General features: G+C 41.6%; 1 long non-coding RNA gene across 2 annotated transcripts in view; it reads left to right on the top strand.

The window, feature by feature from the left end:
* The window catches only part of LOC104006404 (uncharacterized), a 185,806-nt gene that overhangs the window by 121,110 nt on the left and 42,447 nt on the right, over positions 1 to 22,249 (top strand). The window contains exon 3 of one of the 2 annotated variants that reach the window (XR_010157210.1): positions 17,711 to 17,832. The exons of the other annotated variant lie outside the window; for it this stretch is intronic. This is a non-coding gene — a long non-coding RNA (uncharacterized LOC104006404). The remainder of the gene's footprint in view (positions 1 to 17,710; positions 17,833 to 22,249) is intronic. 2 annotated transcript variants of the gene reach the window in all.

Consider the following 22,249-nt stretch of genomic DNA (forward strand, 5'->3'; position numbering starts at 1 on the left):
ACTACTGGGGACATGTGTTAGCTTCATTTCAGAAGGAGTTTGTGATCAAGCCTATTGTTTTCCTCTCTTCTGCAGCTATTTCTTAAGGTCCTTTACAGTAGACCGTATTATCTGAGCCAGCTCTAAAGGGATTTTTGTTGTTGTTTTGTTTTGTTTTGGTCTTTGGTCATTTTGACCAGTGGTTTTAGACTTCTGGATATCACAGACTTAGTTAAAAAAAAAAAAAAAGCTAAAAATATATATAAATAAAAGCAAATCTGTGTGTGTGTAAAGGGAGGGGGCAGATCGCTTTAGGGTTGCCAGTTTTCATTTGTGCCAAGAAAGGATATTGAAAAAAAGATGATCATCTCTTCTCATTGCTTGCTCTATGAAAGGACAATGTACCCCTAAAGAGTGGGAAGCAGCACCATCCTTCCCAAGAAACAGTGCTCAGCAACTTCAAACCCATACATATGTTTAGAAAGATATATTTACAATTTTTAAATGTAGAAAAATCATAAAGTAAAATTTTAGTTTATCATGCCACCTTCTAGACACTTGTTTTATTGCAAGTTTATCAGCTTAAAGATTTCTGCTCTACAATATGAAGGAGAGCCCAAATGTCCAGCTTCTGGGAGTGACATTTTAAAATCACATTCAGTGCTAAAAGTCCATTCTCCCATAATTATGTTGATGCAAATGAAAACATCATTTCTGGTGTTACTTCACTGCATTTGGAATATCCTGGGCAGAGCGATACTTGCAGGTGCCCGAGCCTATGAAATAATTTGGAACTACCTTCACATTGGTAATACTTAGACTCCACATTTGTTAAGTGGGGTGGCGGGGGGTGCTGGTGGTAGTCACTGAATAGAGGAAGGGCAGAGAAGGAAAACTGGTAGAACTCAGTTTTGCTTTGGCTGATGTGAGCAATTAAATGTTGCCCCCAGCCCTGAAAACCCTACTCTACAAATCCAAAATCCTTTAGTTAGCAGAATCTGTTCTCCTATGAAGACAACAGAGAGACATATGTTGTTATTTGAACATGCTCTCAGAGGGCTGTGCAGTCCCACCCATGAGGGAAAATACAGTTTTCTTGGTTATTTTGTTTTTAGTGATTTTAAGAGCTCCTGTGGTATCATATGTTGACACCAAGGAAAGGTGTTTTATTGACCCACTCTTTACCAGGGCCCACATTCTGTGTGAGCCAAGAGAAGTGGACAAACAGCGGCTTCCCCTACCCCCTACTTCCTCTGCCCCCTCCCTGGGTTGGGGGGAGCAGGAAGCAGTAGACAGCATGTCTGGGCGGTGGGGAGAGGTGAAGGGATCAGGGAGGTCTGTAAGAGACAGGGTCACACAGTGTGGCCTACAGCAGAGCAGAAAAGACTTGATCTGGGAGAAATTGATCTGAGAGGGAGGTTGCAGCTCCCATCTGCTTTGGCCTTAAACCAGGATTGGGGAATGACTGATTTAGATACAATTTAGTTGCTATGGGTTGAATTGTATCCTCTTAAATATTATATACTGAAGTCCTAATGCTCAGTACTTCAGAATGTGGCCTTACTTGGGACTAGTCATTGCAGATGTAATTAGTCAAGTTGAGGCAGGTGAGGTCATGCCTTTGACCTTGTTTTCTGGGCAATCTGTGGCCGTCCTCTTCATTTCTTATTGCTTCTTCTAGGTGCTCTGCTTGCCTGGCTATAAAATGGCTCTAGACCAGAAGGATACTCAGGAATTGGCAAGAAAAAATGAGCACAACTCTCTCTACTATTCGTTAGAATTCACAGCTGTACCAAGAGACACCTTTGATTGGACTAAAGGTCACCCAGGACAAATGTAGAACACTGCAAATGAACTTTGAGTTCCCTTGGTAGTTGATCCTGGGAGAATATTGCAGGCATAGTATGATTAACTGAAGTTCCCATGAGTCTAGCGATAGGTTCAAATAAATGGGAAGAAAAAACTACACTCAGAGTTCCTCCTTTTTCCTAGGAAAAGTTTTTTTATGGATGCATTAATTGGACTTAACCCAGATGCAAAGCTTATAAGAGTATGGCAAACATTGGTTGATTTCCTGAACATGCATGGGAGAGATATCCTTGTTATCCTTGTTCTCCAGAGAGGCACGTGAGGCAGGAAGGTGGATACTGCACGAACTCAGTGTGCCATGCTGCCAGAGTCAAGTTTCCTAAGCAGGTTTTCTTCTATTCTTCATGCTTTCAGTTGTTCTTCTCGGTGCCTCACAGAGACACAGCAAGTGCAGAAGTGGGAGTTAAGTGGGAGGAGGAGGACAAAGTCAGAGTGGATTGTTAGACCAAGACACAGGCTTTGGAAGTATCCAGGGGTAACTGACAACGTGGCTCCATCTTTCTCTGAGGTTAGCGTCTTTAATTATTAAACGCAGAAGCTTCATCAACATTTGGACTCCTTGGAGACAACCAGCAATTATCTCAAATTCTGTTCCCACTGCCACCCCTCCTCAACTTCAAAGGAAACTCATTACCAGGCCCCAAATTCTTCAAATCACTTTCCCATCATCTTAAATTATGTTTATAAGTAGTTCATAATGAGAGTCTAATCTCACCCTTCAGATTACTAAAGAAGCTCACGGTAGATAGACTGTGATAAAATTATTCCAAGTCAGGGTGATTATCATTCTTCACAAGAAGATTTTATTCACAGGTTTGTTAAAATTTTAGAAGATATTTTATGTACATATATTTACAAAAATAATTTATACAAACTTCTTCCTGACTTTTATTTGCAAATTAACATCCAAATGAGACTTCTTTTCAAAATGCAATATTTCATGTCTTGCTGATGAGTCATTAAGAAACATATTAAATTGTAATGAATGTAATGAGCTTGTCTTTGAGGTTGCCAGTAAAATATAGTCTTTGTTTTCTAGAAGATTGTCAACTATGTCTTTGTTTTCTAGAAGATTGTATTTCATGTAACAGAGATCAAGACATGCCTGAGATTTCAAGCCTATATTCATAGTCAGAAAGCCTAATTCATTAATTTGAAAAGTGTTCCTATTTTGGTTTATCCTTGACATCAACAAAATAAAAGAAAAAAAATAAATAGAAAATAGGCAGGTGGAAATGGATACAAAGTTGTTAGGTGTCATATTTTGTTAACCAGGATGTTTTTCAATGACTATTTCCAGTATAATTTCTTAAAAATTTAAATAGATACTAGATGGTTAAAGTAGATGCTAAGATTTTTTTTTTCTGGATATCATCTTTATATTGAACAAAAGATTCACAAGTGCATCAGGCTGCCCTTGCCCTCCCGAAGTCTTTCTTCTTCTCTACCTCTTGTTTCCCTTCCTCACAGTTGCCTGCATTCTCAGACAGGCTCTCCCCTGTGGCAGTGAGGTATCTATTGGCAGCTATTCATTGTGTCCTTCCAGGCTGCAAAGGAGCAGATGGCCTGGGGGTGGGGGAGGTATGTGAGAGGGAAGAACAGGAGTCTGACTTTAAGAATTTCAAGATTTACAGGGACAGATAGCTACTGAGTAACAATTACAATTATGATACAAAGTGATATGATCAGTTAGGATATGCAGAGGTTGCAATGGCAGGATGAGGAAAAGGAATCTGATACAACTGGAGGAAGCCTAAGAACATTAAGTGGCATCCATCAGACAGACAAATTTGTAGAGTGGGTAGACCCCAGGGAGTTGTCAATAGCATGATGCCCACTATATGTGTAATAAAGAGTTAGACAGTAAGTAGATGGAGCGATGGATCAATGGATAGATAGAATCTATAGCTCAGCTTTTTGTAGATCCCATCCTCAGGAGACCCTTGGATCCTGACCCAATCTCCTTATGCTTATGGTTGTTCTCTCATGCTTTACTCCTTGTTCTAATTCTATAATAAAGTCAGAAAAGTCATTTGGGGAGGCAGAAGCAGGGAAAGGTTGTACTTTACACAACTGTGGAAAAACTGCGATTAAAAAGTTTAAAAAGATGATATAATACCCATAAATCCTTGTGCATTTCTGAATATATCTGATTACCTGTTTAGGATCAGGCAACATAATCAAAATGGAAACGTTGCTATGTGAGCACATCAATTTTTATGCCTGAACTCATGGCACTAAAGACTAAATCACTGGATACAGATAGGAAATGCAGAAGTGCTTTGGAAGCATAAAAGACTACTCCCAAGGAGGAAGTCAAAAGACATTCAAAAGGGAGAAAGACAGATACAGGCAAAAGAGGTAAAAGGCAGGTGGAGGGCTGTCATCATTTCTCCCTATTCTCTGGCTGCTCATGTGTGAGCAGCCTACTATGGTCCTGAGTAGCCCAACTAAAAGGGGCATTATAAACAGATAAGAGGCCCAAATAGATGAAAAGAAACAGGAAGTGGAAGGAAACATAGAATGGAAAGAGGAGAGAAATCTTGTTTGGCAAATAAATTATAAAGCAGTTGATGATTCATTTCCCTAACATCGAAGTTAGTGCGTTTAACTGAGGTAATCCTACTGTGATTCTTGCTATGGGGTCCCCATTCTACAGTAGAGAACAGCAGCCATCACAGGTCACTTCTTAGCCACTGCAGATAATTCAACCAGAAGAGCCCCAGTTACAGAGACATAAGCAAGAAGAAAGAGTAAAGTGTGTTTGCATTGTGCACAGACAGTATTATCATTAGCATGATTATTGTTTGAGGAAAACCAAACAGAGCAAGAAGAGCCTGTATTTTTTCACTATTTATGGAATGCTTTGCTAAATACAGACACAATTGTAAATCCTTCTGCTTCTAGGGCATTTCATTTTGTTTGGATCCTATTGGTTTCCTGACTGGTCAGAGAAACCTCTTGCAGTCTGTGAATTAAAACACAGTATCACCTCCCTAATTGGTCCTGATGGTTGTAAAGAGCTGTTTGAATTCCCAAAAGGGCCTGAATAGCAAAAGAAATGTAATTCTATTACTTTAATGCCTATGTAGTAACTCAACTAATGGCTATGAAATGTTGCCAACAGGGGGCCCGTAGGGACTTGGAATTATCATTTTATCAAAAAGCATTGATGGATGTTTGTATATAGAAGATTAAAAGCAAAATGTACTACATGGCTAAATTCTAAATAGATTAGATTAATTTGTTTGTAATAAGCATACAGGTTGAAGAGGAGAATACATCCTGCTACATGGTTGGATACAGTCTGCTCCTATATGAAATTTGAAAATTCCCTCCTCTTCCCCAATGTTTAAGACATTTATATTACTTTTGTTAAGTCCTTTTGGGGATCGTCAGGTTCTTCAAACTTCACCTTCTTTCTTATTGCAGAACCTAAAATATTACCCTGTTTCTCTTTCTTCCACCAATAATCCACTCCATGACTTTGCTGTTTTCTTCCCAATAGGGTCTGTGGAGTAGGTTTTCATCTAACCTGTTCCTCATGTTCTCTGAAGACAAATGTGCAATCTCTTGTCATGTATTGATTTTGAAACAGACAATAGCTGAAATTGCAAATGTGGGAAAATTATGAATGTTCAGACACATAAAATTATTCTAATCACAACCCCAAATACCTTATTTTCTCAAACAGCTGTCATAAGCTCTCCAATAATGTTCTTTTTTTCCTCCCTCAAGTAATCTAGGGGTCCTCAAGGAGAGGTTTACAGGTGTCCCCAGGCCCTCCTGCCTAGGGATCTGAGCTGTCCCAGGCTGCAGCTCCTCTTCCCTGTTCTCCAACCTGGAGTCACTCTTGCTGAGCTTATTAGGCTTGTCAGGCAGGGCAGGCACAGTTGTAATCACTGAGTGCCAAAGTTGGCAATGGCCTCTGGCAGAGTCAGGAAGAAGGGCTCCTGTCCTTTTGTGTCACACTGTGTTAGATGTGGGACATGAGCCTAGTGGGCTAAAACATCTATTGAAACAGCTACTCAAGTTTTGTTATGGTGCCTCTCCCTAGGACCTAAGCATGTGGTCTAAGGGATTGGGCTGGGCATTGAGTAGAGACCACTTGCTCCATGTAGACTCCTCCTACACCCTCTTTGAATTTTAAGACTTTGTTACTCAGCCCTATTCCTGGCTTCTTCCTCTCTTATAATGAGCTGTCTCCTGGGGGTACCTGCGTCTTCCCTGAGAGTGGAATTTTGCCTGGTACTCCACTAGACTGTAATGTGCCCAGATCACACACTTCCCAGCAGCAGGTGCAATGCTGGCTTGTTCCCAAGAGGCTGCTCATTCCCCATGCACTAGACTTCCATCTGGCCCAAGCCACCAGCCTAAGCCAAGAGAGGCCTGGACCCTGCAAATGGATGGCAGAAAACCCAGGCTCAAGCTGAGATCCTCTGCACAGGCATGGTCTCTGGTTCCTGATTTTGAAATAGTAATTGGAAGACCTGGCTGCCGGCCCTCTGCTGTCCGTTTTCTTTCTGATTATAGGGCTCACCAAACTCTTCCGAGAGAAAAAGCATACATTTTGAAATATTGAGTTTTGACTCTCTGTGAAGGCCTGCAGAGGGATGTCAGGTATACTTGAATGGTTGCTGTCTGTTGCCTTTGGCCTCTGCTGTGTCACAGCTGTAACCCTGCTTGGGCATTACCTGAAAAATCTCAGAAGCATAGTCTTCTACAGATTTCTGGATATCTTCTGACAGATTCAGAATTTAGTGTGATCTGAGTTGGTAAGATTTTCCTAATTTCAACTTTCACATCAAGATGGTATGCAGCAAATTCTATGTGATAATTATTAAGGATAGAGCAGATTTCAGCTTTGTGACTAGAAAAATACAATCCAGTCTATTCATATCTTGAAAAATTTCGAGAAATTTTCTCCTGTGCAGAAGAAACCAACTTCAGAAGTCATGAATGTGTTAGACAAAGATAAGAGCCAAATCTAAGGTCAATAAAATATTTACTCTGACAGCTGTCAAGTTTGCATTTGTTTAGAACCTGAAGTTATCTGTCAGTTGTCTATGAAATTCACTGCTTTAGCTTTCAGTTTCCCAGATTCTCTTCTATTTGTTACCATTTTTTTTTCTAGCTTCCTTTCTTCAAAATTCACCCACCATCTCTCATAGCCCCACTCCCATTGTGATTTCATCTTTCCCTGTGTCCTCAGAGGTATCAGAGATGCGGCAAGGCAGGCTGTACAGTGCTTGGTGCTGTGGAGCATTTTTTTACAGCAGGTTCTGCAAAGTTGACTGTAGATTTAAAGCAACCTTTACATCCTATCTGAAGTGAGTTGATTTATGAGTCAGTGTTTGGTAAGTACTCAGAGATCCTTACATTAAATGCAAGATCCAAGTGCACCGTATTATTGCTTCACTTATTTGTCTTTTGTAAAGCACCTGGTACCATGACAATATTCACTAAATAAATAACAAATGAAACACACTTCCTTCTCTATTTTAATAATGTACTATTCATGCAATTTTTTTTTCCCAGAACAAAGGATCATTGTACGGAGTTGCTCTGCCAATATTAGGCTGATATCTTATTGCAGGCAGAGTGAAGAGATAAAATGGCATGACACAGGAAAACTGATAAAGTTTCTTTTCAAAACAAAGGAGAACAAGGCAATAACACAAAATATGATAAGCGAAGAAATGATTCAATAGAATGAATACAAATATGAATGTAGTTCCCTTGATATTTTAATGCTTCTTTCAGTTATAAAACAATACCCACACGCCCAGAGGAAAATTCAAATTATAGTTTCTTGATCAATTCTATGTTGTTTTTCTTTAAAAAAAAAATCTGTTGTCTTCTGCTATGATTCTGTCCTTAGGAAATCATACCAGAGATGTTTAACAGAGAGCAGAACCATTGCCAAACATTTCTAGTGGGAACTGAGCTACCAGATATTTTCCTCAAATTATAGAAAATTGCCATTTGTAAAGTCCACATTATATTTAGCTTCTTAATTTAGGGTTAAACATCTGTAACTTATTGTTAGGACATCCGGAGAGTTTGCAAAATTCTATAATAGGAATATTGTCTCTTTCTTTAGTCCCATGGTGTCTCCAAAGAAAGTTGTTTTGGTCCCATTTGTAAAGATTTACTGATGGTCAAAGGAACCACTATGTAATTTTAGAGTAAAAAAATTGCAATGTAATGTTGACATGTTTTCACCCAAAACTGCCACCAGTTGACCAAGGATTCTGATGGTGGTCACCCTTTAAGCTGCCTGACGTACCCCAGCTGGGATCCAGTGGAACAGAAGGGGCAACTTTATGTCTTTCCCCAAGGGCTTCAGCTGGAGACCAAGATGCCGCAATAACACAAGCCTTGGAGAAATTTAGGAATGGTCATGATTTCCCCCTGTAGGCTCCACTAACAGTCAACTAGGAAATAGTACAACTTATTCTTAAAACATTAAAGAATGGACAGTGATCTTTTCATGACTAAATTTAGCTGAGGGGCTTAGAATTTCTGAATGATCAAGGGCAATGTAATAGAACTTGAGTCTTGCATTTACAAGCTTTTCAGATTAGCTTTAGTTCAGTTTCTTCAAATATGGTTAAGGAAAGCTTCTGAGAAGACGCCACATTAAAGCTGAGCTGTGAAGGATGATGAAGATGAAATAGGAATAGAATTCAAGAGGAGGTTTTCTGGCTAAAGGAGTAGAGTGGGTAAAGCAAAGGAGTGGGAAAGGACATGTGCGCTTAAATATTCGTCAGAGCTCCCCATGGCCCTGGAGGTACACATGAGGCTGGAAACATGTTACAACACTCTGTTCTCCCAAACTATTGGCATTGATGTTATTTCCCCTGGAAAGCCTTCTCTGAAACTGGATCAAGTGCCCTTTCTCTGCTTCTGGAACCCTCTGCCCTTGTTCCAATTTAGTTATTAGGGCAATACATGCATTTCTTTATTTTTTCTTATTTGACTTCCTCTCTCTGGTTTAAGTTCTATAGAGGAGGGTCCTTGTCTTGACTGCTTCTGCCTTCTTACTGCCCTAGACAATGCTTGATAGGTGCTCAATGAATATTTTTTGAACTGAATAAACAATGCAAACTGTTCCTTAAAAGATGCTTTTAAAATGTTTTAAATTTTGTCCAAAGGCCTTAGACTAATTGTTTTAAAGGCATAAACCATGTATTAATAATGAATGTGAATATATTTTATAGTTAAACTATTAAAATAAACTTACTCTAGACCATTATAGAGAGAACAGAATGCAATATCAGATGGGTACCTTTTGGATCCACCTGAAGGATTTCAGCTGTCGAATTGCTAAAAGTACCTCTTTATAAAGGAGTTTCATCTATGTGATAAATTGCTCATACCAGGGACTATTAAGATAGCAATACAGTAAGTCCTCACTTAACATTGTTGATAGGTTCTTGGAAACTGCAACTATAAGCAAAATAGTGTATAACGAAACTAATTTTACCATAGGCTAAATGATATAAACAAGAGTTAAGTTCCTACAGCATGTTTTTGGTCTCAAAACATCAAACTTCCAAATAATCACCAATATACTTTGGATATTAAGCATTGAAATAAATTTGAGTTATACATAGATTTAAGAAAGATTAATACAAACAAGCAAGATAATTGTTCAACTGCTTATTCCAGTTCAGGGTCGACAGTGGCCGGAGCCTATCCCAGCATCTTGGGGCACAGGGCAGACACCAACCCTGAACAGGACACTTTCCCATTACAGGGTGCACTCACTCACCCACCCACACTCACTCAGGGACAATTTAGACACACCAATGAACTGAATGTGCATATCTTTGGGATATAGGAGGAAACTGCAGGACCCAGAGAGAACTCACACAGACATGGGGAGAGCATGCAAACTCCACAAAGACAGCGGCTCTGGGCAGAAACCTATTTTTTTCCTTCTCATCAATGTTATAATGAAATAATATTGAATGAAACATTATTTGAAGACCTGCCGTTGAAGTGGGTAGAACCCCTATAATCTGCCTGGGAAAGACTGTGTTGGAGAGAACTTGGACTTGGGGTCAGAAAACATGAGACAGCTCTGGAAATGGCTGTGGGAACCTGAGAAGCTATTCAGTCTCTGATCTTCAATTGCATATCCGCACACTCACAAACCGAATATCAGCTCTGCTTGCTTTGCAGAGTTGGGAAGATAAATTAAGATAATGTAGATGTGAGATAATAAACTACAAAGAATTCTCCTTTTTATCATAATGGTGCAAGAAACAAGTTGAATTGATATCCCAAATCCTAGAATGTCTTTTGTTCACAAGTCCAATAACATATTCGAGACCTTAGGACTTTTGATTTGATATGGAATCTGTTGATTGTACCCTTACCTCTTTCTAACCTGATAAGGAAAGGAATATAAATCACCAGTAAAGGAATGTAGGGTTATAAAAGTTTATCCTTGGCAGGACACTGTATACCCTCTGGTATTTAACACCAAATCCCAGAGTCAGATTCAGCCTCCAGGTAGTTTTTGTGTACAGCTTATTAATAACTGCATGGAAATATCCAATGGCAGGTTCTGGCCACAGTTAGGTTGAGTGCTGGCTGGACAGATGAGCTCTGTTCTGCAGCACATTTCTCCCATTCTCTGCTCTTTTCCAGGCTGTCAGGGGGTGGCTTTTGCCAACATGTTGAAAGGTCTGGCCAGTTTTCCTTCAGTGCTGCTCAGACTAGGTTACAGGGAGGGTTGGCGTGTTCACCAACTCTATTTCTACACTGACCGTTCTGACAAAATTTAAACCTGATAGGGATTTGTCACTCCCTGGTGGCCCTTTGCCTTAGTTTATGACAGGCTTATTATCTTTGATCTTCCAAACCCAGGGAGTAGAGGATGGGTGTTTGATTTCATATACCAGGTACCGTCGACTTTAATTATCTTCTTGAAATCAGTCCAGCATGCAGGGATGAGGAACTGAAGTCCCAAATCACCCTGTAGTTTGGACAGTCTCTAAAACCACAATGTGCATATATAGTTTAGTTATGCAGTATTTGTCAGGAAAATGCCGTATTTTGCTGAGTTGTGATTTTCTGGTATGCCCCATTTTAAATTAGACCTTTTTGTGTGTGTGGTTGATTTATAATTCTGACAGAGAAATAGCTATAAAATATAAAATATGTAACCAGCCAGGGCTGGAACACAGCCATATAATTTCTCCATTTGCTCTGCTGAAGTTGGTCATATGTAAATCCTCTTCTTTGCTTGGTGGCAGAGTCCATGGATGGGAAAACTGGAAGAACATTGTAGGGTGGGAGTTAGTCATATCATGTTTAACAGCATTGAGATCAAATATTTTTTCTCAATTTCAAATAATTTCTCTCTTAAATTTTGGTTAGTTACCTGGGTCCTGAACTAAATATCATTTAGTTCAGTCAACTGTGGAATTAGAGCTTGACAAAAAAATATATAGCCAGGCGGCCGGGCGCCCTGGCTCACGCCTGTAATCCCAACACTTTGGGAGGCTGAGGTGGGCGGATCACGATGTCAAGAGATTGAGACCATCCTGGCCAACGTGGTGAAACCCCATCTCTACTAAAAATACAAAAATCAGCTGGGCGTGCTGGCATGTGCCTACAGTCCCAGCTACTTGGGAGGCTGAGGCAGGAGAATTGCTTGAACCCGGGAGGCACAGGTTGCAGTGAGCCGAGATCACACCACTGCACTCTAGCCTGGTGACAGAGCAAGACTCTGTCTCAAAATATATATATCTATATCTGAATCTGTAAAATTAAAATGGTGATATCTGTCCTATCAGCCTCATGGCCAGGGAGGGAATCCTATGGTGGGAGGGTGTAGTGGGTAGGGTGTATAAAACAGAAGGCTCTCCAGAGACTGTAATGTTCTATAAATGTAGTGTATTGTCATCACTTGGCCCACAAATACAGATATTTGAGAAACTGATAAAATGCAGTTGAAAAGGAGGCATTGTGTTGTGCCCAGAGACATCCTGTGGCTCATGGGGAGGGGATAGCCATCATAGGCTGCCATATGGACCTCAACTTACAGGCCCCCATGGGGACAGAAGCCATAACCTTGATTTTGGAGACTGGTTCAGTGTAGGAACCACATTCAAAAGTCTTCCATGTATAAATTCAGAGAAAGTGATGAGCAAAAAAGTTAGAAGCCGGTGGAGTGATGATTAGACCTGCATTTATTTGCTGTACTCTAATGTGGGGTTTAAAAAAACTGGTAGACTCTAACAACTTTGTCAAGATGCCCTTCCCAACTTAAACCATTCATTTCCTCTTTCTTTATCTCTTACACTCCAACTGTGGAGCAGCCTGTGGCTTAGCCAGCAGCCAGGCATGGAATGGGGGTGGGGGGTTTGGGTGTGGGAACGAGTGTGCCTATTCTTAGAAGCTGGAGTCCGGGGTTTGAGTCTAGACTGCACCTCCACTGAGTAACTCGGAAACCATGGACTATCTAATCAATGCAGTTTGCCTACTTCATTTATTGTGAAGCTCTAAGCAAAAGCTCTACAGAAACTGTAGAGTCAGCCATGTAAACTAATATTATTATTACTATGTACATCAATGTGCGTGAATGTGTGTTTATCAATGAAATAAGCAGAAGGCAGAAAGGACGCCATATTACATTTTTACAAATTGGCTGCCTAATTTGCTTCTTAGTTAAGCACATGTCAGAATGCTTGGCTGCCTAGTTATGGTTGTGAAGGATGTGTCTAGAAGTTACTGATCAAAATACACCCAAGAGCTCTGCCCTGGCTGCAGAAAGGGAGGCAATCTTCCACTGGTGATTTTCACACTTTATATTTAGCAAAAGTAACTTTTTTCAAAAGTCTGTTTGATTGTCAAGAAGCTTTTCAAAAACATCTTCTGTAGGAACAAAAAGACCAAACCTTCCTTCCTGCCCACTTCTACCCATAGGCTCTCTCTCAGTTCTTTCTTCCCCTCCTCCTACATGCTCTTTCTACCCTATTCTTGCTCTCCTACACGCCTGCTTACTGTGTATTTGTAGTCCAGAAGTGGCAGCTGCCCACACAGATGAATTCAGTGGGTCAAGGGAGACACTGTATCCATAGGAACCTGAAAAGAGCCAGGCAGCCTCTGCTGTCCAACCCACGTGTTTGTGGTGTGGCCAGACTGGCTGATGAAGGAGTTTTGCTCCAGTTATGACACTTGGGAACAGACAGGGCAGAAACTGACAGCTTTGATCCAGACCCTGGGATGTAAAATGTGCCCAGCAGGAGCCATTGCGGGCAGTTGTCAATCACTTCCTCTTAACCTGCTCCTGGGATCCCGCCTCTGGCTCCAAGCTGAACACTCCCAGCTCCTGGCCAGGCTGGCTATGGTAGGTAAACTAGAAGAGAACCTGAACTGGGAGCTTACTTTTTCATTCAACAATGATCAGACATGTACTAAACACCAGATACTGTGTAATAGTATATAGTAGTAATAGAGGAAATAGTATATAATAGTAATAGAAGAAAACCCAAATAAATAAGATATGGTTCTTCCTTTTAAGAAGTTGACAGTTGAATGGGAAAGACAGAAATGCACACAAAAAATTATACTATGTGACAAGTGCTACTTCAGGACCAAGCATTGTGGGAACCACAGGAGGAAGTCACAACCTCTGCCCAGATGCAGGGAGGCATAAGAGAGGTGTTTTTTGGCCAGGGTTGTGAAAGATGACTCAGATTCTTCCACATGGAGGAGATAAGCATGGACATTTCAGGCACAGGAATTTGCAAGAAGAAAGACAGCGGAGCATGAGGATGTTCAAGGAATTGTGAGTGTCTAATGTGGCCGAAGCAGAGTCTTCAGTGCGGGTGGGTGGGGCAAATGAGAGGGGACAGGTTGAATGAGTCAGTTTGGAAAGGGGCTTGAGAGCAGTGCTAACGGGATTGGATGAAAAAAGGAGCCAAGGCAGATACTGTAAAAATACCTTTCATTATGAAAATCTAAGCCTGCAGAAAGTCCATTGCTGGTATTTATGCTAGTGACATCATCAAATCTGTGTTTTGGATGGCAGCTCTGGGGCAGTGTGGAAATGGACTGTTGAGGGAGGATGGGGAAGCTGAGTCAGGGAGGTCCATTAGATGGCTATTGAAAAGCTATAAGAAAGAAGCTACGAGAAGCCACAGTAAGGCAGAGGCAGGAGGACTGAGGAGCAGCTTAGTGGGGTGTGAGACACAGTAAGGCCCCAGGGACTGGTTGGGGAGAATGGTTTGGGGAGTCAGCAATTTTCTAACTTAATGGATGAGGTGGAGGGATAGGAGTGTGAGTAACCCGTCTGGAGAGCCCAAGCCCAGAAGGAAGCTCCTGGGGAGGATGGGAGAGCTTCTGACTCTACTTTCCACTTAAGACAGCAGTTCTTTGTTAGCTGTTGAGTTCAAGGGCTCTGAGTTGGGAAAGGCCAGGCGCTGAGCTCAGCAGGCCTGTATCTTGGGACTAACCTTTAAAATATTTGAAAACAGCTATTTAGCCCTCCCTTGGCTTTCTTATCACCAAAATAAAGCCATCTCAATTCCTTTAATCTTCCTTCCAGGGCCTTCAGTAATTTGGGTTGATCTGTTTTCTTTCCTCTCACTTAAAATGCAAAGCCCCAGGTTAAAATAACACATGAATATTTCTCAAGTTATAGATGTAATTATATTTTTTATGTTTGCTGTGTACTCTTTAGTGAATATTACTTTAATTCTCAGCTTTAACACTTTATACTTATTAAATATCTTCTTTTGCTAAGAAAAGTTTAAAATTTTTAATTCATTATTTTTCACCTGCTCACTAAATATTTCTTCCCAACAATATGCTTGCCAGCCCTCCCCTTGGTAATCAATGTCTTCTCAGGAGCCCCTGTGGTGAGCCTCCTCTTCTCATGACCTATTATTACAGAATTGCTACATTGCCATTGAAAGCAATGGCAAAAACTGCAATTACTTTTGCACCAACCTAATATTTGGGTAAAGTTCCAGACTCTGATTTCATTAAGGAAGGACATCCCCCTGGCCAAACGTCAAATGAAGGAACAAACACAGCCTGTCAGTACAGTGGTGGTCTGGGGAAGTCTTCCATGAGGTCCAAAGACTGAGTTTGCACTGGAGGAAGGACTGTGCTGGTATCTTGGAGTTATTTGTCAACACGGAGAGAAAACAGCACATATTCTTAATTATGTTACAGTTGGAAAACATTGACTGAACAGTATCTGGCCTAATCATTTTAGGCCTTCTGAATACCCTGCCTGACAGGTGAAAGAAAAAGACACGGAAATTTTAGGAAGTCCTGAGTTTCATTCAAAGGTATTCATGAAGATGTTCCCTGACCCAGAGAATTCTTAATAGTTGGTCCTGCAGGTTACAGCTTGGAGGGATCTCCTTTCAGCCAGCCTTGCTCCTTCCAGAATGGTGCTGTCACTGATTCAAAGCCTCCTGGGCCAGAAGAAGGTGCCTAAGATGCACCTCCTTGGTCAGAAGAAGGTCCCTCCCCTGGGTCTTGCTACCTCCCTGGGCTCTACCAGCTCAACAAGGCCAAGTACCTTCGCCGCATGGCCTTGGCATTCTGCTGGCTCCCTGGCACCTTTCCCTTTGCTGTCCAGGATTCTTTGATGCTTTCACTTTCTTTTTTCCTTTCTCCTTTCCTCCAGCCAGCCTTTCTCATCTAAACCATGTAACTCAGAAATATTTTTTAAAGATTCTCCCAAGGATGATAAATAAGTATCACTCTATTATAGAAGTTAATTCATTTGATACAATGGGCATTAAGGCTTATTTCTACTGTGGCAGTTTGGTTGAGAAAGACTGTTGGGACTATGGAATATTTTTTCACCATGGGGGTGGAGAAACTCTAGTCCCCTCAGTCTCACTTCTGTCACTGATGACAGTTGTCTCAAATATTCTGATTTTGTTGGGAATTCTCTCTGATCTATTAATACCAAGGGCTTAGGTTTTTATAAATGTTAGGGAGAAAGAGACTCTCAGTGTTCCTCCCATGCAAACTCCTTCCATGATACAATGGGCTCAGGATTGTACATTGGGGAATTTCTTGAATTGGGGAAGGACAAAAGAGGAGAAGTACTAAGGGAGAAGAGAGTCAAGAGATTGTCTTCTTATCACCTTTAGATGAGAGCTATCTTAAAATATATTAAGTCTAGTAAGTGAGACAAGAAGTAGTAGGCTTGTCTTACTTCAAAAGATACATGTGTTAAAGTTAATAATGCTAGTTGCTGAAACTGATGCCTCTCAAATTTCAATCACTAAACAAAATAAACATTTATTTCTTGTGCACATCACAGGGAGGATGGGGGTGGGGGTGTGTCTCTGTTCCACATAGTCATTCAGGGATCTAGGTTTCCTCATCCTGGGCCTTGCCCTCCTCCCTGCCTCCAAAGTCCCTTGCATTCAACTGGCATATGAGGAAAGAGCAAGGATCACATGTGGGAGGATATTATGGACCAAGCCTGGTGAGACGTGTAACACCTGGCCTACATTCCACTGGTGAGGACGCAGTTCTCTGGCTCCAGCCAACTGCAAGGGAGCCTGGAAAAGGTAGTCCAGCTGTGTGTCCATGAAGAGGAAGAGGACATGGGTGTTGGTGGTAACCAAAGTTTGGATGTTTGAGGGTCATAGATTTTGGCTCAAAATGAGATGCTAATTACTTATGAAAATTAGTATGCTCCATGGCAGGCAACCTCATGAAGTAATATGCTTGTTGTTACTAGAATGTTGGTTGCAGAACAAATTCCTGCCATTGCCACTTTGGAGTCATGTAATTACAGTTCCCAAACAGCATAGCAATTCTTCCTACTCTTTTGCTTCCACTTTCCCGGTGGTGCAAAATGTTTGGTTTATATTACTGACCAAAGAGTGGGCCACATGGCTTTACCTCTTCTGGGGAAGGTCTTTTTAATTTTTCTCTTTTTTGTTTTCTATGATAACAAGCTGGAGTATGGATGTTTAGGTGGCCTTGGTTGTCAGCAGGCAGGGCCCGGGGGAGCTCTGTGTGTGGGGAGGCTGAGCCTGCCCATTGCTGGTATACATGCCTCTTGGGGCAAAAGTTATCATGGTCCTTTTACATCAATAGAGCATAAGTAAAGGAGAGCATAATTACTATAAGGGTAACATTACAGGAGCCTAGTATTTTAATATTGGAAGATATATTAGAATTCATAGAGTCAAACCCTTTGTGTGCTGAATCTGAAGAGGAACAAAGGGGTCAAATCCTTTGTTCTCAGGGTTATACAGCTAGAATGGACAACACACAGTTAGAACCTGGGCCTCCTGACTCCTAGACTTCAGCTCCAGCTTGCTCCTCTCACCAACAAAATGTCAAGATTTTCCTATCCTGATGATATTGGTTGATGCAAAAGTAATTGTGCTTTTAGCTGTTAAAAGTAGTGTCAAAAACTACAATTACTTTTACACCAACCTAAAAGTATTATTCAATCAACCTTGTGCAGATCCTGGTTGGAACCATATAGAGACCCGGAGCCATAGGAAGCAGGAGACAGGGGATTTGGTTCTGCTCCCAGCTCTGTGTGGCCATGGCTGTGTGGAAGGCCCTCAGGTTCCTCAGATATAAACCAAATAATTTGATTAGGTCAGTGGTTTTCAAATGATTTTTATATAGGGAGGCCCAGTGTCTTCTGGAGCTCCCTTAGTAGCTATTTTGGCAAACAGGAGTGGAGTTTAGCTATTTTACGTATCAATTCCTTGTTAACTTTTGTTAGAAGTTTCCATGACTTAAAATGGTTTGAAAACCCCTGGAGGAGATAGTCTTTGAGGTTCTTCCTGTCTTTAAAATTTTATGTCTCTTCTAAGTGTACTTCATGGGTTTCCTTATTAAGGTACTTCATAGAGGAGCTGTTTAATTGATGAAAGAAGACATGAAGGTTTGAGTTGTTCAAGAACAAACCAAGGTTTGCTGTTTGTCACAGTTGCAGATTCAAATGCCTTTGGGATCAAGCAGGTAATCTAAAGGAGGAATGACTGTGTCGTGGGCTGAGTGTGTCTCCTCCAAATTCACATGTTAAAGTCCTAACCCTAGTACCTCAGAATATGACTGCATTTGGAGATAGGGTCTTGAAAGAGGTAATTATGTTAATGGAGATTCTTTGGGTAGGCCCCAATCCATATAACTGATATCCTTATAAGAAGAGGGAATTTGGATGCAGGCACGCACAGAGGGAAGACCATATGAAGACACGGGGAGAAGAGGGCCATCTACAAGCCAAGGAGAGAGGCCTCAAAACGAAACCAACCCTGGCGACACCTTGATCTTGGACTTCTAGCTGCCAGAATTGTGAGGAAATAAATTTCAGCCGTTGAAGCCACAGAATCTGTGGTGCTTGGCTACAGCAGCCCTAGCGAACTAATACAGAAAGGTGTGTGCATGCACGTCAAGCAATGGGGAGTTGGGGGGACCCCAGCAGTTTTGAGTGAGCTCATCCCGGTTAAAAGGGGAAGGTGCTCTTCAGCTGGGCTGATTGTTGCCGTGTGGGAATAGTGGCTCAGAGGTGCCAGATGTTCTGAATTTTCAAGTGAAGCAAGACATTTTTTTAAATGTGAAATTTCTCAATTGTTAAGATATACGACACGGGCAAATAAAACATGTCTGTGGGCTGAATTTGACTTACAGACCACTAGTCTGTGACCCCAGGTTTGAGGAAACAATTTAGAAGTGACCTCATGAAGCAGGGCATAACTAGAGAGTAAACATTAAGAGCTGGAATACTGAATTAGAAGCCAGGACACCTGGCTGGCTTTCATGGCCAGACTATTTTGCTGTTTGACCTTGAGCCAGACCTCAATTCCCATTCATGTCGGACGAGGAGGCTGAACTCCCTTCCAGCAAAGGCCATCGGAGATTTCAAGTCTGAGTGCCATATTCTGTAAACATCAGAGAATTATGGCCAAGATAATTACTCTCCACCTGGCTATTTCTAAGAATAAGTGTCTGATTTTCTAAAGTCAAAAAGAAAGAGATGGAATGTAATTAAAGATTTAAGTACATAGGAGTAGATAAAATATCCCCATGTCAAAAAAAAAAAAAAAGCTACTCAAACTGGGAAAAAACAAAAAACACAGGAGGAATTGCTTCAAATGACTGTCATTAAAACTATTGGCAAAAGAGAATAAGAACTTCTGCCTTTCATTATCAAAACCTGCTATATGAAGTTGTGTTCCTTTGCTTTTGTATTGGAATTGTCACTGTAGGGTTTTCTTGGCTCATTTTTTTTTTTTTTTTTGTCAGCATTTCAAGGACAAGGTATGGTAGACATGAACTAATAATAATAATGACTGAGCCCTTACTATGTGCCAGGTAATTTACATATACAGGCATTTCTGCTGTAACCTAAAATTACACTTTCTAGAAAATGTTGCTGTCTGCAAAACTTGGCATAAAAAATAATAGGACTTATGGGAAAAGTTGGGCCAAGGCAGACCATTCAAATCCCATGCAACTGTGATTAAGGAAAGCAATCACTACTACCTGGGGAGAACATTTGGACCACCTTGGCAGCAGCTGAGGGGCTAGAAGCTGCCACATGGGTATTAAAATGCACAAAAGCAATAAAGATGAAAAGCTGGTAACATTTTAATTAGACTGGCACTGGCAGGGGCTGGGACAGGGCAATGGAAATGTAGCTTGGAGTCACAGGGCTGTTGTTAAGGTGCACACAGGAAGCCAGACAACCTTCCACAAGCTGAGAGCTCACGAGGCTGGAGGTGCACCTACCTGAGGAGGTAGCCCTGGTGGCAGATACTCATTTAAACATTTCCTGGAATACAGCAAAAAGATTTCTGCTGCTGGTACAGCAGCCAAACCTCAAGCCTTTTCCTTCCCATTGAACGTTATGGTTCTACTCCTGCTATCTCAGGACTTCTTGGTTAGTAAAAATTACCTACGAAATTATGGAAACCAGTGCAATTTTCACATTATACTGATGTCATTTCTCTGTGATCAATCTCTGATGGGCTAATTCATACTACAGAAATGGTAGCAGAACACAATGTATTATCTTATTTAATTCTCACAATTCTATGAGGTATTGGAGGGAGCGGTGGTTCCCACATTAACATGCATCGGAATGACCTGGAGGACTTGTCAAAACAGATCCTTCTGTTCCATACCCAGAGTTTCTGATTCAGTAGGTCTGGGGTGGAGCCCAAGAATTTGCACTTCTAAGAAGTTCTCATAAGGTACTGATGTTGCCGGCTGGGGGACCACATTTTGAGAACTACTGTATCACAGGAAACTGATAATGGGCAAGATTTTATGACTTGCCCAAGATTGCTGCGGGAATGGACCCAAGGTAGGCCTAAAACTTGGGCCTAATGAGGGTACTAAGCATGAGAAATAGACCTTTTATGACCTATAAACACTTAGGAATGTGCTGAGGTTGGTTTCAGTAGTTACTTGCACCTAGTTAGCAGGCAGGTATGCAGCTCGGGCAGCTGGGAGGATGGGTTTGTGGTCAGCAGCAGCTGTATATTTTCATGGGGACTGGGAGACATGGGGGTCTATACCTCCACCTGCTGGCATGCTGTGTGGTCTCGTTTTGCAAGACATCTCCCTCAGTTTCTGTATCACCTGCTGTTTAGGAATTTACTCCTGGTGTGTGTCTGTTACAGTCCCACCACCCATCACATGACCTTTCCCTGGAGGCAGCTGGCAGGCACCTGGCCTCAGGATCTCTGACTCTAGCACCCAGGAACTCTGACTGTTGCACCTGTGTCCTCCCCTGCTATGGTCTGAACGTTTGTGTCCTTTCAAAATTCACATGTTGAAATCCTAACCCCCTGTGAGGAGGTGGGGCCTTGTGGGAGGTGATTAGGTCACCAGGGCCTGGCCTTACGAAGTAGGCCCAAGGGAGCGTCTTTGTTCCTTCCATCATATTAGGACACAGCTGGAAGAGGTCATGTATGAGCCAGCAAACAGGTCCTCACCAGACACTAAATCTGCCCAAGCCTTGATCTCGGACTTTCCAGCCTCCATAACTGAGAAATAGATGTTTGTTGTTTCTAAGCCACCCAGTCTATGGCACTTTGCTGCAGTAGCCCAAACAGACTAAGACTTCCCCCAGCTGGTTGCAGTGCGCCCTGGAGACTTTGGTCAGAGCTTCCCAAAAGAGAGAAGGGAGTTTCCCTCTGACTGGCTTATACCCCTGCTTAGTGTGGCTTGCTTCTGGGATACATGAGACAAGGTATTTGAGTGCGGCTGAATAAAAACCTTGAGTTTGAGCCGCTCTGTGTGCTTACCAGATCTCTCAATAATTGACTTTGCTTGCTTTGTTTTTCAGGTTGTAAAATTCGTGGGGCAAAGGCGGTATGGAGTAATGACAGGAAAAAGAATGCTGTCCATTTTTACTGTGAAAAAACTCCCTATTTCAGAAAGTTATACATTAGGGTTGTGAGGTTGTAGGCTGAATGAAGATTGGAAGAAACTTGTTGATTATTATTAAATGCCTCTCAATATTTCAGAAGACATTCCCCCACCCTGAAAGTATAATGTGATAGAAAGAACTATGGAGTTAGGCAACCTGTGATTTGAGTTGTGCGAAAACGGGAAAGTTATTTGTTTAGTCAAAGCATCTGTTTCCACTTCCATCAAGTGAGATAATAATATGTACTTCACTAGGTTATTGGGAGGATGAAATGACTACCAGTACTGCAGATACATTTCTGATACCCACAGCTTCCTGAGCAAGGTATAGATTAGCGATCTCTTTGGTTTCCCTGAGGTAGCACAACGGAACCAAGAAAGTTCTTATAAAATGTGTTGTTCTCAATTTTGCACTTGCTTCGAAAGAACTAGAAACCAAGGCATGGTGCCATCTCAAGAAGACAGAAGCAGAAGCCTGCCAGAAACTGGTTTGGTTGAAACTCTGGTTCAAAGCATCAGGAAGCTAGCCATTTTCCCTAACTTCTCACTAACATATATACAAAGAGATTTTTAAAAAGATAAAATGTACAACACTGAAAAATGACTAACAACCAAATTCCAGCATTTTGAAGAAACTGACAATAATTCTAAGCCAGATGGAGAGAACCGAGAATAACCGGTGTAGCTTTCCTCATATGTCATACCTCTACTTTGCCTCCCCCATTTGAAGACCTGGTGCCTATATCAAACAGAAAACTGTCCAGTTCTGTGAGGAGAGCAGAGTGCCTCTCTATACGTTTCTCCCACAGCCACCTGCCCTCTGCCTCTTGTCCCCACTCAGGCTGCCACCCTGTCATATTTAGGCCAAGACCCCAAATCTCAGAAAAAAGGTGATCAGGAAGTAGTGGTGTGCTGACAATGGTCCAAGGCCTGAGTGGGGTGGATACACCCTTGAATAATCCCCTCCCCTTGAGAATGAGTGGAAATTGTGACTGGCTTC

This window comes from Pan troglodytes, chromosome 4 (genome assembly GCF_028858775.2).
Source record: "Pan troglodytes isolate AG18354 chromosome 4, NHGRI_mPanTro3-v2.0_pri, whole genome shotgun sequence".
NCBI classification, from domain to species: Eukaryota; Metazoa; Chordata; class Mammalia; order Primates; family Hominidae; genus Pan; species Pan troglodytes.